Source organism: Sphaerodactylus townsendi, linkage group LG02 (assembly GCF_021028975.2).
Source record: "Sphaerodactylus townsendi isolate TG3544 linkage group LG02, MPM_Stown_v2.3, whole genome shotgun sequence".
Lineage (NCBI taxonomy): Eukaryota > Metazoa > Chordata > Lepidosauria > Squamata > Sphaerodactylidae > Sphaerodactylus > Sphaerodactylus townsendi.
Window position 1 is genome coordinate 10,373,454 of NC_059426.1, and position 12,561 is coordinate 10,386,014.

The following is a 12,561-nucleotide window of genomic DNA, read 5'->3' on the forward strand; positions in this document are numbered from 1 at the left end:
AAAAGTAGGGTATAAATCCAAGCTTTTCTTCTTCACTTCTTGGCTAGGGGTTTCGATTAAGAGCAACTATCTGCCAACAATGGCCGTTTCCCCACTTTTAAAATGACGTCGGTTTCGTCTGGTCCAGGACCTTTTTAGCGCGAGGGTCGTGTTCCCCGGGCTTCCCCACTGCCTCGCGCTCCGCGCGGGGTCATCGAAAGGTGCCGTTTGGAGCAGCGCCAGAATGACCCGCGCTGAGGGGGTGCAAGAGCAGCAGAATCAGGGCGGCTGCGTTGTTGCCGCCCCTGTAGTGGGGAGTGCAGGTGGACCCCGAGCTATTCGGCGAGAGTAGCGCGCAGCAAACGGTGAGTGGGGAAAGGGCCAATGAAATCCCTGCATTCTGAGCTGTGAAGTATTTACATGTGATACAATCGCTTGATCTGTATAATGACCTGTTCTCTAATTGCAGTTTGCTTCATGGTAGGAAAACAGACAGAAAAACAGCTCTACACTCTTGGGCCTCAGAAAAAAAAATGAGTATGTAGAGAGAGGAGACAAAATGGAAGAAGAGGTAGCAGGCAGGAGAATAGATGCTTGATTCTTTTATCATGCGGTGTAGGCTGTGCTTGGAGTAATTACTTTCCATTTTCCTGGGCCATTTGTCCCTTGGCACAGCTGTCCCTTCTCTATTCCTTTCCGCATGGCTGGACTCAGTGCATTGGCTTTGTCTCACACTCTAGGCCATAAAACAAATGCCTCGAAGTTCTTGGTTTTCTGCTTGGTGCTTGGATAAACACATTTATTTGGGAAATCTTATTGATTTCAGGAAAGCTGATGTCAAGTATACACTGTCCGGGCGGGTTTTTGGAAGCCCATGCCAGCTGGGTGACCTTGGGCTAGTCACAGTTCTTTGGAGCTCTCTCAGTCCCATCTACCTCACAGGGTGTTTGTTGTGAGGGGGGAAGGGCAAGGAGTTTATAAGCCCCTTTGAGTCCCCTTACAGGAGAGAAAGGGAAGATATAAATCCAGCTCTTCTTCTTCTTCTTCTTCTTCTTCTTCTTCTTCTTCTTCTTCTTCTTCTTCTTCTTCTTCTTCTTCTTCTTCTTCTTCTTCTTCTTCTTCTTCTTCTTCTTCTTCTTCTTCTTCTTCTTCTTCTTCTTCTTCTTCTTTATCATCATCATCTGCATAGAAGAAGGCACTGGCTGGGAGTAATGAGGGTCACAGCTGAAATTAGCCATTTACTGAGGTGGATACAGTTCAGAATGCATCAAAAGGACAAATGAGGAAAACAGGAATAAAAACTCTTGTAAAACAACATTCTTGACATCTTCGTACACATTTTGATCAACATCTGTAAGGTAAAGAAGCTGGTTGTATCAAGCCCTAACTCAGAAGCCCGTGGAAGATATGACTTGTAGGACTTTGTAATTTCTTCAAAACCCATGTGTGTCTACTAAATGCCAGCTTTTTCTGCTTACTGTGCCTTAGCATTTACTATTTATGATGTAGAATCCTCAGACATGGAGCATGACAATTCACTTTTTACCGGGGCTGGTCACAGAACTAGTCTCTCTCATCCCATAATGCTCTCAAGCCTAATTCCAAGATGTCAAAAGACATTTAATCAATTAGTGTTTACAAATGTTGAGTAGGTTTGAATGTGCCACAGTTAGTGACAAAATAAGTAATTAAGGGGGAATGCTTCTGTGCAGAGCCTGCTTTGGCTGTCACAAAGTATGTCTGCAGAATAGAGGGAACTTCCTATTTCAGAGATCCAGTGTGGTGGAGTGGTTAAGGGCAAGTGGATTCTAATCTGGAGAACTGGGTTTGATTCCCCACTCCTCCACCTGAGTGGCAGAGGCTTATCTGGTGAACCAGATGTATTTCTGCACTCCTACCTGCCTGCTGGGTGACCTTGGGCTAGTCACAGTTCTTTGGAACTCTCTCAGCCCCACCTACCTCACAAGGCGTCTGTTGTGGGGAGAGGAAGGGAAAGCAGCTTGTAAGCCACCTTGAGTCTCCTTACAGGAGAAAAAGGTGGGGTATAAATCCAAACTCTTCTCTTCTTCGTCTGAGTTTCTCAACACTGTCTCAGAAAACAATGAGAGTTTTGGGGGTTGATGCCTGGGAATGGTGGAGTTTGGGAGTGATGTGAAGTCATTTCCTGAGTCACTTCCCTAGTCTGTATGGTAAAGACTGTGGAGCTGCCCTTGCCCCTTTCCCTCTGCCATGGTCTCAGGAGTCACCATCTGGCCTCAGAATGGTGACGGGCCTCTTTACTTGGAGATCCTGACTCTCCTGGCCATAGGGTTCAGTTGAGCTGCTCTGAGTCACCAGTCATTTTCTTCCCCGGCCATCTGCCATCTCTTCTCTTAATACTTGTTCCTCCCTCTTCGACTGCAATAAACCCCGCCATTGCCCCTGATCCATTTCAGCTGGGGGGAATCTCTGTCTTACCACTGCTGTGTTGGAATTTTCTGTCTTGCTTACATGCATCAGCAGCAGCAGCAGCAGCAGCAGCAGCAAGGAATGCTGTGCTACCTAAAGATAATCGTAAAAAACTGTAGGTTTTTTTCCTCTGCTCCCTGATTGACTGAGAGAAAGATGTTCTCTGTGTACTGCTAACCAATGCTATGTAAAATTGCTTTCTAAGATACTGTATAAGCTTACTATCATAACCAAAATTGTAATAGATGAGCTGTGAATGAAATGAAGTATATGTGATACTTTGTTCACACACACACACACACACACACACACACACACACACACACACACTCACTCACTCACTCACTCACTCACTCACTCACTCACTCACTCACTCACTCACTCACTCACTCACTCTATTTTTCTCTCTTGGTTAAAAGTAAAGTTATCTTTATATTTATGAATTTCTGAGGGAAAATGGCTGGTCTTTTGAAAGATAACTATTCTTATTTAACGTGCCACATAATCCACATTTCTGCTCATTACTCTGCTTGACAGGATTATATATTGTAAATACCTTACCACTGCTGGACCTTATTCCCTACATAAGAACATAAGAACAAGCCAGCTGGATCAGACCAGAGTCCATCTAGTCCAGCTCTCTGCTACTCGCAGTGGCCCACCAGGTGCCTTTGGGAGCTCACATGCAGGATGTGAAAGCAAGGGCCTTCTGCTGCTGCTGCTCCCGAGCACCTGGTCTGTTAAGGCATTTGCAATCTCAGATCAAAGAGGATCAAGATTGGTAGCCATAGATCGACTTCTCCTCCATAAATCTGTCCAAGCCCCTTTTAAAGCTATCCAGGTGAGTGGCCATCACCACCTCCTGTGGCAGCATATTCCAAACACCAATCACACGTTGCGTGAAGAAGTGTTTCCTTTTATTAGTCCCAATTCTTCCCCCCAGCAGTTTCAGTGTATGCCCCCTGGTTCCCTGTCTCTTTCTCGCGCTGCCTTCCTTTTGCCTACGATCTTCCCCCCTTGCTATTGTTTTTCCTGTCCTGCTGTGCCCTCCTGCACTGCTGCTCAAGTTGTGTCTCTGGCTGGTCCCATAGGGGCTGCCACTTCTGTGCTTTGGAGCCCTGTGGCCAGCCCTGTGGTGCCCTTGCACTACAGGCTGGCCGGCTCCTGCTCAACTAAGACCTCCTCGAGCACCGTATGTGGCAGCAGAGTGTGTCAGCAACATTCTGATTCCCTTCGGCACCTCTGTGGCCACCCCCAACCCCCACACTGGAGACATCCTTGGTCCTCCACCCATCAGCCTGGTAAATGCAAGGATGTGCTGAGAAGGTCCAGGGAGTGCAGGAGGGCTGACGCCAGACATATACCACAGAAATCTAGATAAATGTTTCGGCATTTTTTCCTCCTACTAATCCATTTATCAGCGGTAGTAGTTTGGAGCTGGGGCTGGGAAAATCCTCACCCAGTGTAGGCAATTGGGAAGCACAGTTCCATCCATCCACAGTTTTCAGTGAGGCTTAGGACACACAGTAGGGTAATTGTGGATGGATTCTATCTAGCGTTATAGTGAGGCAAGAAAGACGCAGTGAAATGCCAAAACAGCCCAATAAGCAGTGGTGGGATCCAAAATTGTTAGTAACAGGTTCCCATGGTGGTAGGATTCAAACTGTGGCATAGTGCCAATGGGGCTGGGTGGGGCATGATGGGGGCGGGGCATTCCTGGGCGGGGCTGTGGCAAGGACACAGCCGCTGCGCCGGTCCTTGTGTGGGAAACGAATGCACGCAGGCGCAGGCTGCCACGCACGCCGGTGCACCTCCTGCTAGACTGCTTCAAGTTCTGCGCGCTACTGCTGAGAGGAGGGGCGTAACTAAGGCAAAAATCACGTGGCCAAATCACCAATTAGTAACCCCTTCTCGGCACACACAAATAATTAGTAATCTACTCTCGGGAACCTGGGAGAACCTGCTGGATCCCACCTCAGCCAATAAGCAACATGTTGGGAGACCAAGAGTGAAGAATACCAACTCAAGACCAACGTTTACCCACAAATCCTGCTCCCTTGATCAGGAGTTCCTAATCTTTTTGAGCTTTGAAATTCTGATAGAGGGGAGGGGGCACAATCACAAAATGGCTGCCTCAGGAGATGGAGCCAGTCACAAAACGGCTATTACAGGAGGACTAAAAACTGTCAAGGATTAAGGTTAAATATTACTCCAATAGTAACACTCAACATTTGAGGCAGCAACTCTGTTTAACAGGATGGTTTTTAATCTGCTCACCCAATCGGAAGCCCTTCTGGGCAAATGCCTCAGCTAGCCCCTCTCACTTTCTAAAAGCACCTGGAGGGTTCCAGAAAAGGTATCAGCGGCACCACACTGGGCGACCCCTATCTTGGGCTATGGAACTGTAGGATATGCTGGATTGCGACAAACAGCAACTATCCAAGAGAAAGAAATCCAGGTGACAAGATGCTGAAGAACCATAGCTTTTAAACATGAGGGCAAATCAAATCTTGGACATTCCTTACAATTGAGACTCCTTATCTGCTATGGGGTGTTGTATCACCTCAGATAAGAAAGTATTTATTCCTGTTTGGAGTCCAGAGCATCTGTCTGCTGAAGAAAAAGAGCATTAGCCCCTTTAATGAGGTTGAAGGATCACATGCACGGAAAACTAGGCACGCTTAGGTCCAGAGGTGGGATCCAGTAGGTTCTCACCAGTTCCCGAGAGTGGGTTACTAATTATTTGTGTGTGCCCAGAGGGGGTTACTAATTGGGTCTGCTTTTCCGTGAGAAATTCCATTAGGTCCAAAAATCATCAAGTCCTGTTGTTTCCTATGTGGCTGGTTAGCGAAGGTAGAAAACGGGACAATTCTCCCTGTTGGGCTGTTTTCAAAACATGTTTTAGAAAGATGGTCAAGTTCCTTGTTTTAAAGACAAAGTATCCTCCTTTCTTTTGGATTTCCCTTTAGAAACAAAACTGATGTATCGGTGAAAGTGATTAGAAAGTATTTGACAGGCAGCTTCGTAATTCTGAGAGGAGGCGAAGTTGCTTCTGTTGGCAGTAAGACAATAGGACTTGCTCGTAATGAGTTTAAAATTATGGACATTTGAAAGATACCAGCCTGGAAATTAGGAACTTTTTTTTACAGTAAGGAGTTTTTACAGTAACAGAGAGCCATTATTATGCTTCCTGGGCTCCCTGAATGCCCTGACTAATGCCCGCCCCTGTCGTGCCTCGCCTGCTTAACCCGGTTTACTGGCGTTTCTGGATGCCACTGTTTGAATCCCACCACCATGGGAACCTGTTACTAAAATTTTTGGTTCCCACCACTGCTTAGGTCCCACTGAAATCAATGGGACAGAGGTGTTTCAGGTAAGTAAAGTTCTGCTGAGCTTGAGCTCTGTGAAGCCGAGGAAAGGGTACTCAATATCTGCCCGTAATGGATGGAGACCAATGAAAGCCCGGGAGAATAATGGCTACTTCGCTCAATGTGTCAAGTACCACGAGAATTCAGCCATCCGTTTGCAACATCTGAGACTGGATTCTAGAACATTTTTTTAAAAAAGGTTATTTGAATGGTACTTCCTGGACTAAACTCAAAGGCACAAATCCCAACATGGATTGCATCTAAGCAAGCCCCCGGAGAAGTCAAGTAAACACCAAGGGTGTTCGAGTTTCATTACTTCCACCGAGGAGATAGCAACATGTGCTTTGCATTTGCCCCATCACTTCCAGTTAATTTTGTATGAGAACCTCTCAGTTGGTCTATTCCCACATGGATGTGATCCTGACAAATCCGCCTTCGTGCCATTTGGCCCCGCTGCCTCTCAGCTAAAAGAACACTCTGAAACCGGGTCACTGGATGGTTCTGGGATCCCAGAAACAGATGACTGTTTCCGTGTGCTGATCTGAATTAAGTAAAAGAAAACAGTTCAAGCGGAAAAAACACCCAACGTCTGTCCGTCTGTGCAATTTCATGGATGGTTTTGTGTCTGATGTATCCAGGGCCGAGGCTGAATTTGGTATTGTTTAGCCAATGGGACCCTCTGCAGGCCAAATATAATTTATATAACATATGGAGAACAAATGATAGAATAGATATAGATATAGATATAGATATAGATATAGATATAGATATAGAAATAGATAGATAGATAGATATAGATAGATATTTAGATAGATATTTAGATATATATCTAAATATATATATTTAGATATATATCTATATATTAGATATATTTAGATATATATCTATATATTAGATATATTTAGATATCTATATCTATATATCTATATATTTAGATCTCTCTCTCTCTCTCTCTCTCTCTCTCTCTCTCTCTCTCTCTCTCTCTCTCTCTCTCTCTCTCTCTCTCTCTCTCTCTCTCTCTCTATCTATCTATCTATCTATCTATCTATCTATCTATCTCTGCTGATATATATATCTGTCTGCTGATATATATATATATATATATTTATATATGTATATATTTAAATATATATTTAAATTTTAATCTTGATTATTACTGCAAGCAATACATAATTAACAGGAAAACAATCATCGAGAGAAAAATGCAAATATATTTTACAACAGATGTTCTATTTGGGTGAACGGAGTATGCCGGTTGAAATCTAACTCACTTTCATCTTCTTTTCTACATAGTACTGAGAGTGGAACATATGAATAAAGTCTGAACACATTCTGTTCTTGTTGGAATTTCCTTTTACTTCCAGACCTTAGGAAAGGTTAGTCTAGCAGCAGAAATGGCATGCAGAGCCATTATCTAGTGTAATACATCTTTACAAGCCCTTACAATTCTATGTATTGTCGAAGGCTTTCACGGCTGGGAATCGTTTCCTGGGGTGCTAGTGTGGCTTTCGGCGCTGTATGGGTCAGTGTTCCTATAAGCATCTTCCCGCTCTCGTGAGCATGTGGCTGGTCTTCAGAGATCTGATGGTAGGAATGCAAGCTGGAGATCCATAACCTGCGAGGTCAAAAGGTGAGACCATCTGACATAGAAGTAGCCAACATGTGATGCAGAAGTCTGTAGCTCTGGGGTAACAATGAAGATAGCAAGGCAACAATAGGTGAATGGATCACGAATAGAAGTATCCCTGAAGTCTTTTGTTCCTTTTAGGTGCTATAGTCTATATCCCAGTTGTTCCTGTGAATTTTTCCATTATTGGAGCTGATCGAGAAGTCGCAATGCTTGATTCCTGAGAGTTTTAATACGGCTGCCGGTGTTGAAAATACTCTAGAATCGAAGATTTCAGTGACTGATCAGCCTTGTCACAAACACAAGTGACAACTATAGACTATAGCTGCTTGCAAGGGAAACAAAGACCGAGATTACTTCTATTCAGACCGATCTAGCCGGAATATTGCCGACTGCTGTTATCATCATTGCCGTTACTCCCATGCTACAGACTTCTCTTGTGACTCATGCCAGCCATTCTACATCTTATTCGAAGATGGCTGCTGGAATCTTTTGAGCCTCGCAGTATTCTGAGACCTAATTCCACTTTGCTTTCCATTCCTACTATATCAGATCCTCTTCTGAAGATGCCAGCTTACGCAGATACTGGCTAAGCGGCACTGAATCCGGGAGACAACCATACGGCCGGGAAACTACACAGCACTACCCCATAATTTTATTTCTGCCGGGACAATTCTACAGCGAAGGGGCTGGAGTGCAGGTATGTTAGATAGCATTCAGAGATGGACTGTATTTGCATATAGACATTCCTAACAGTCATTAATAGACCAATTGCTCCTGAATTTACCTAATACTGTTGCAAAAGCCATCTAAAGTACCCCTTGTCAACAGATTTTTATGACCACAAATTCTATCAAAGCAATGTGAAACCAGTGTGAAGTCATACCTATGCTTTGGGGCTTCGAATCATAGAGCTGGAAGAGACCCCAAGGGCCATCAAGTCCAACCCCCTGCAATGCAGGAACACACAATCAAATCACTCCTGACAGATGGCCATCGAGCCTCTCTTTAAAAACCTCCAAAGAAGGAGACTCCACCACACTCCAAGGTAGTGCATTCTACTGTTGAACAGCCCTTACTCTCAGGAAGTTTTTCCTGATGTTTAGGTGGAATCTCTTTTCCTTTACCTTGAACCCATTACTCCTGGTCCTAGTCCAGTGATGGCGAACCTTTGGCACTCCAGATGTTATAGACTACAATTCCCATCAGCCCCTGCCAGCATGGCCAATTGGGCAATTGGCCATGCTGGTAGGGGCTGATGGGAATTGTAGTCCATAACATCTGGAGTGCCAAAGGTTCACCACCACGGCCCTAGTCTATGGAGCAGCAGAAAACAAGCTTGCTCCCTCACCAACATGACATCCCTTCAAATATCTAAACATGGCTATCATGTCACTTCTTAATCTTCTCTTCGCCAAACTAAGTCCCTCCTCATAGGGCGTGGATTCCAGGCCTTTTACTATTTTGGTTGCCCTCCTCTGTAAGACATCTACTAGGTGGAAAAAGTGACTGTCATTTTCTGCCTCTAGGACTGCAATTCTCTCTGGTACGTTCTCTTTAACTCAAGAGAAATTACTACTAAGACACCAGTTAGAATTACATTTGTAGCTATAGTTTATCCTAACCTGGATAGCTTTAAAAGGGGCTTGGACAGATTTATGGAGGAGAAGTCGATTTATGGCTACCAATCTTGATCCTCTTTGATCTGAGATTGCAAATGCCTTAGCAGACCAGGTGATCGGGAGCAGCAGCAACAGCAGAAGGCCATTGCTTTCACATCCTGCATGTGAGCTCCCAAAGGCACCTGGTGGGCCACTGCGAGTAGCAAAGAGCTGGACTAGATGGACTCTGGTCTGATCCAGCTGGCTTGTTCTTATGTTCTTATGTTCTTATGATCCTTTCCACATTGCTGGGATTTGGGGAGCGGCGTCCCCCACAATCTGGAAATCCATGTAAAAAAATTTTGGTCTTCTCATCGTATCAGAGATTGAGTCTGAATTTTTCTTTTGTCTTTTCTTTTAACTTTAAAAAAAAGAAATTGAGTATATTTATGGTATTAGAAGATAAAATATGTTGATATTTTTATTAAATTTCTGTGCCCCCCCCTCCCCTTCGTGTTTTACCATAGATTTTTCAACACTTCCTAGAGCTATCCCTGTGACATTCCCAAGTTTTCTCCAGAAGCAACATACTTTTGCTCATGACGTATCCACCTTCCACCTTCCTGCTGGTTGCCCAGCCTGGAGACCCGCCTAAATCAAATGTATCAAATTGAACTAAAAAAGGAAAGCCAATATATATATATATATATTCTCCCCCCCCCCTTTTTTTGGTCTGTTTCTTGCTGTCTTTTGAAGTCTACAGTAATCATATGTAGCTGGATATGTTTCCCCCCCAAAAAAACTAGGCCAATCCCATTTCATAGTTTGTGCAAAATGGAAGGGTTCTCTGGAATGTCAACACACAGGAGTATCTCAGGATCGCCTTCATCTAAGTCAGGGGTAGGGAACCTGCAGCTCGAGAGCAGCATGTGGCTCTTCTGCCCTTGCACTGCGGCTCCACGAGCCGAGCCGCCGACCCCATCCTTGCCCGCCCTGCAGGTGCACCAACTGCCACGAGTCGGCTGGGCTGGCCTTGGCTTCGCTCGCCCGCCCCGTTCGAGCTGGGCAGGCACTTTCCAGCGGCCGGTAAGGCTGAGCCACTGGCCCCATCCTTGCCCGCCCTGCAGGCAGCAGGGCGGATGCATCCATGTGCTTCTCAGAATGAGCGGAGTAAAAGGTTAAAAAAACCCCCAATATATATAGTGTTGTCTTTATTTTAAATGTCAAAAATTATTTGCGGCTCCAAGTGTTTTCTTTTCCCGTGGAAAACGGGTCCAAATGGCTCTTTGAGTGTTAAAGGTTCCCTACCCCTGCACTTAGATGATGGGTTTTCTTTGGGTAGAAACTACTCCCTTGCATTTCTTCTCTTGACATTCACTAAGCTTTTTAGAAAGTGGGTGGAACCATTGTATGTCTAGACCAGTGATTTTCAACCAGGGTTCCGTGGTACCCTGGGGTACCGTGAACATGTCCCAGGGGTACCTTGGCAATGCTAACCCCCCCTCACTTTTGTGGTGTCTCCTGCCAGCGCCAGCAAGGACATGGAGCTGGCTCGGGGCAGGGCCTACCACAAGGTCAGCAGCCACTTCCTGCCCCCCCCAGTTCTTCCCTTCACCCTGGGAGGGGAAGGTGGGGGGGTGGTGCAAGCAGGAGCACTGGGAGGGGAAGGTGGGGGATGGCAGGGGTACCGTGAGATATGAAGAGTGAGGTCAAGGGTACCGTAAACACTGGTCTAGACTTTGGACTGACTGTCCTTATTCAGATGAAGGGGTTTTCCATAGGAGGATCAGGACTAGTAAGCGCCTGGATTTTCCTTAATCAGTGAAGGAGTCCATCTCTGCTTCAAATGTTTTTCATTCCAATGAGGTGGGAAGAGGGAAGTATTCTGTTCGGGTCTGCCTCTTACGGCAGCCATTTTGAGTTTGGCTCCACCTTCTTTGCCAGCCATTTTGGGGTAGCTCTTACCTGCCCCCCCCCTCAAAATTCCATAGTCTCTGAAAGGTTGGGGACCCCTGAAACAAAGTTTAGCTTTGACAATTATGTTTCAGATTGTGCAGGAAGAACTATGGAGGAAAATCTTGGCCATGGAGGAAAAATATTTCTTTAGAACAAAGGACATATTTTATGTTGTGTCCTTATAAAGGAGTTCATGAGAGGCACCTTAATTTATTTTTTAATGTATTTGTTCTGTTGGAACCTTGGATCCTGTCTAAATAAATTAAGAGGCACCTTAATTTATTTTTTTCCTGGAATTGTCAAAATTGCAATAAGAAATTCATTACTGATACATCTCAGACTTCAACACTATTTCATTCGAATGTTGTGCTGATTCACAAATAGCCAGGATGATTCTAAGGTTTATGAACCAGAGAAGCATTTGGCTCAGGTAACCCATTGTGATATATCAATACAATACAACAACCTTTATTAGGCATATTAAAATAGGCTCCAGAGCATTACAGACATTTCTGACGTACAAATCAAAAGCACATTCAAAACATAGACAGATAAACTGTATCTAGCATTGGACGTTACTTCGAAAATTCTGTCACTTGTCGAAGAAATGTTGCTCCTTTTTCCAAGAGCATGGCCTCTGTGTTATTTAACAAAAGCTCCACAACAGAGTTGTCAGAGTCTCTTTCAGATTTGTCTAAGACCCTTGGAGAGAAATTCCTAATACCCACATATCTCGGACAGTCAAGTATAATGTGAGCAAGAGTCTCCACTTGGTTTTACAGCGTGGACAGACCCGATCCTGGAGAGGGATCGATAGGTAGCGACCCTTTGTAATGGCCGATGGAAAAGTATTGCATCTGGCCCTTTTGATAATCCATCTCTGTTGGGGTTCAGTTACTAGTTCAAGATATTTGGCTATGTGCTCCTGTTCTGGTACTATTCCGACAGAAAGGGGTGAGAATGATTTATTTGCTTGGCCCAACAAGATATGGTATTCCTGTTCTAGAAGTCTGCTTTTTAAGGTTTGCAGAATCTCTCTGGGTGACAGCATACAGACCATTGTGATATATATTAAAACAATCCCCCCTTGCTATCTACAATGGATGACTATAAAATATAGGTCCCTTCCACACATGCAGAATAATGCACTTTCAATCCATTTTCACAATTGTTTGTAAGTGGATTTTGCTATTCCGCACAGTAAAATCCAGCTGCCGAGTGCATTGAAAGTGGTCGAAAGTGCATTATTCTGCGTTTGCAAAAGGGGCCATAGTGAAACTATCTGAACGCTTTTGATACAGTACATACCAGCCAAAACATAAATCTTCCCAGGAGACATCAGCAACCTTCCCTTTAATTTTGTTTCTTTCCTTTTCATAATACTCTGGCTGAATTGTGTATAACATGTGGATAAACAGCTCCTTGAGTAAACAACACAGCCAACTGTTTTAATGTATTTGTTCTGTTGGAACCTTGGATCCTGTCTAAATATTGTTTTGCCGTCTTTCTCTTTTGCTGACCATCGCTTTTCTTTTGCTGACCATCACTTTTTTTATGTCTTAACCACCCCCTGGGGTCCCTG